Here is a 3,444-nt window from a genome sequence, read left to right as displayed (position 1 = left end):
AAGGCCTGCACCATGAGTCTTCTCTTTATTGTTATACATGAAACCGGTGTTGAGCGGGTAGAATTCAATTAAGCTGTCAGCTGAGGACCAGAGGCATTTCCAGCATTGAAGGACATCCGGGGCTTAGCCCAGACAATTTTATTTTCACACTAGCAACCACTTCTCTGTAGTCCAAAGCTGGTGAGAGGGTAACTGTTTCTACAGTTCCTAAATCTTCCACTCTACTATCCTAGACTAACTCATACTCTCTCCTCCCTGAATCATCTGTGATGCAAAAGAACAGATACAGCACATAACTTATTGCAAATCAGCTTCAAAAAACTAATTCATCAAGTGCTACATATGTCAAATTGTAGACCAATACCATTGAAGAAAATGTATTGGGAAGAGCAGATCAGTGGGATTGCCCTAAGATCTATCATGATTCTTGTGGTTGAGGCTCAGGGTTACTGACCAGAAGGTCGGGGGTTCAAGCCCCAGCAGCACCAAGATGCCACTGTTGGGCCCTTGAGCAAGGCCCTTAACTCCAGGTTGCTCCAGGGGGATTGTCCCTGTAATAAGTGCACTGTAAGTCGCTTTGGATAAAAGCGTCTGCCAAATGCGTAAATGTAAATATTATAGTGAGTAAAGTGAGGTAAAAAAAAATATTGAATATAAATAATTTATATTTTTTGACTTAAATAGTCAAAATTATGTATAAGATCCTAAGTTAAAGCAATACATGAATGACTTTAGTCTAAGTGCATTGACACACCATGGCATTGAACTGTATATAATTCTCATCATCTCTATGAGAATAATTCATCTGTCAAAATCCTTTCATTAGGATAATTGGGATAAACAATGTTTCACTTTTAAATTTCTCTAAAGTAAAGTGACTGATTAATTGTTACCAGTTTCCATGCCTGATTCTGCTCCTCAGTCTGTTGCTCATCTTTGCTACCCTCTACAAAACCATTTAATCAAATCAAAGTGTATATTTTCTACAAACTAATATCACAAAACAAGTCACACATACATTTTATGCTAATTGGTTATCCTTAGCGATAACAACACCTGATAAACAAGAAAAGTACACTCTGAACAGGACTCAAACCGTGGTCTCCGGCAAGAGAGGCGAATGCGCCAACAAGGAGCTACCAAGATGCGTCAGTCTATACAAGGAGGCTACAACATGTAATGCCAGTCGGTAGTGGAACTCTTGAGGTTTAGCCTACTGTGGGTGAAAGCCAGCTAGATGATGATCTTCAGACTTTAAGAACAAAAACAAATGTGAATTCTTACCCACTGACTTCTTTCGGAAAAATCCCCAAAGCCTCATTTGCTTAATTTTTGCTGTCTTTCCTGCTAACTGCTGTTAACTCGCCAGTAAGTAACGTTAGTTGATGTCAACGACTGTGCAAGCTCCTCCCCTACCTGCTGCATATTCAACAGAGAGGAAGAAATGGAGTCACCCATAGGCTACCGACAGCAAAGGAACTTATTCTATAGGCTAGATTATGCCTATGTCTATTTTTACAGGCTGTATGCAGTATGTGCAAAGCCAAAGCACAATGAAATAAGGCAACTTATGATTTCGGAGGTTTCATATTTGTCAGTCAACTTTTCAAAATACATTCGGGGCTACACTCAAAACATTCGGGGCTGAAGCCCCGGCAAAATCGGCTGCCGCCGCCTCTGCTGAGGACATGTGAGGCATCTATTTCTCAAACTAGAGACTCTGATGTACTTATCCTCTTGTTTAGTTGTACATCTGGCCTTCCACATCTCTTTCTGTCCTTGTTAGAGCCAGTTGTCATTTGTCTTTGAAGACTGTAGTGTACACCTTTGTATGAAACCTTCAGTTTTTGTTGGCAATTTTAAGCATTGTATAGCTTTCATTCCTCAAAATAATGATTGTCTGAGTTTCTTGTGAAAGCTGTTTCTTTTTTGCCATTTCTGACCTAATATTGACCTAAGACATGCCCGTCTATTGCATATTGTGGCAACTCAAGAACAAACACAAAGACAATGTTATGCTTCATTTAACGAACCAAATAGCTTTCAACAGTGTTTGATATAATAGCAAGTGATTTTCTAATACCAAATTAGCAATTTAGCATGATTACTCAAGGATAAGGTGTTGGAGTGATGGCTGCTGGAAATGGGGCCTGTCTAGATTTGATAAAAAAATGACTTTTTTCAAATAGCGATGATACTGTTTTGTTTTTTACATCATTAATGTCCTGACTATACTTTGTGATCAGATGAATGCCACTTTGTTCCAAACTTTTGGCTGCCAGTGTGTATACATATATTGTTAATTGATTGATTATCATTTATGACTGCATTTAGTGTAGAAATAAAGCATGGTCATGATTTTTGTTTGTTTTTGTTTTTTGTCCATGGAACATTTTGAATGTCTACAAGGGTTAAGACAGTTTTAAACTAAGTGTTTGAAAGCAATACACAAAATCACAAGCATTTTTGCAAAACTAGCCCCGATTTAACCTTTATAAACGAATAAGTATGGACTGAATAAACCATGTGGATTAACTCCTTCTGCTATGTTACTCCCTGTTTTGGGTGGTACTTTAGCTGTCAGTTATTAACAGTAACTCTTTAATCAAGATACATTATTATAAGAAGTTGCCATGATAAAACTGAGCTACTAAACAAACTTGGTTACAGAGAATGATTCAGACAGTGAACTTTGCTCCTAACAGTTTTCTAGTTACAGTTTTACAAACCTTTAAATTGCTTAGATCATACAGCACTTCCAGTAAAAAAGACATGTTAATTATTAGCACAGAAATAATGTTTTACTACTGATGTTTTCTTCTATATAATGCTACAATAAGTGAGTTTTACTTCTAGTATGTGTCCCCATAATTTAAATCACTTAAAAAAAAAAAAACATACTAAACGGTGTTTGTTTGAAAATGCAGAACGTATTTTATGAGGGTTAGGTTTAGGAGTAGTGTTAGGGGAAAGAATCTATTGTTCGTAAAGTATAATAATATATAAAAATTATGTCTGTGGAGAGTCCTCATAAGGATAGCCGCTCCAATGTGTGTTTGTGTGTGTGTGTGCGTGCGTGCGTGCATGCTGGGAGGAGCAAGTTGCTCATGGACACTCAAAGTTCACTCACACATTCTCTTTAAATGAATGTGTCAATGGTAGCAATGGAATTATTTAAAGCGTCATAACATATTTTCTGCAGTGCTCTATAAGCAAATTTTTCTGAGCAGTAAGTAAACTTTTACTTTATATGTATGCTTATGTTGTGTTTTATTCTGTGAATAGTATTTTTTTTCTTGTGAAAAAAAAAGCACATATTAAATTATTTTATATTGTTGTCATTTTTGTACCATAAATAATCCATCTGAAATTAGCATCGACATACCATGAATAAAATAAACTTAGTGGTCTTTGAAATGCAATTATGTAATAGAATTATATACA

General features: G+C 36.4%; 1 protein-coding gene across 2 annotated transcripts in view; it reads left to right on the top strand.

The window, feature by feature from the left end:
- The first annotated feature begins 3,098 nt into the window (after positions 1 to 3,098).
- LOC127632566 (uncharacterized) overlaps positions 3,099 to 3,444 on the top strand; it is a 28,600-nt gene continuing 28,254 nt past the window's right edge. For both annotated transcript variants that reach the window (XM_052111215.1, XM_052111214.1), the window contains exon 1: positions 3,099 to 3,229. The gene's annotated coding sequence lies outside the window, so the exon portion shown is untranslated. The remainder of the gene's footprint in view (positions 3,230 to 3,444) is intronic.

Source organism: Xyrauchen texanus, chromosome 39, assembly GCF_025860055.1.
Source record: "Xyrauchen texanus isolate HMW12.3.18 chromosome 39, RBS_HiC_50CHRs, whole genome shotgun sequence".
Classification (NCBI taxonomy): domain Eukaryota; kingdom Metazoa; phylum Chordata; class Actinopteri; order Cypriniformes; family Catostomidae; genus Xyrauchen; species Xyrauchen texanus.
The sequence above is the reverse complement of the archived record's forward strand: the minus strand, read 5'-3'. Positions and strand labels throughout refer to the sequence as shown.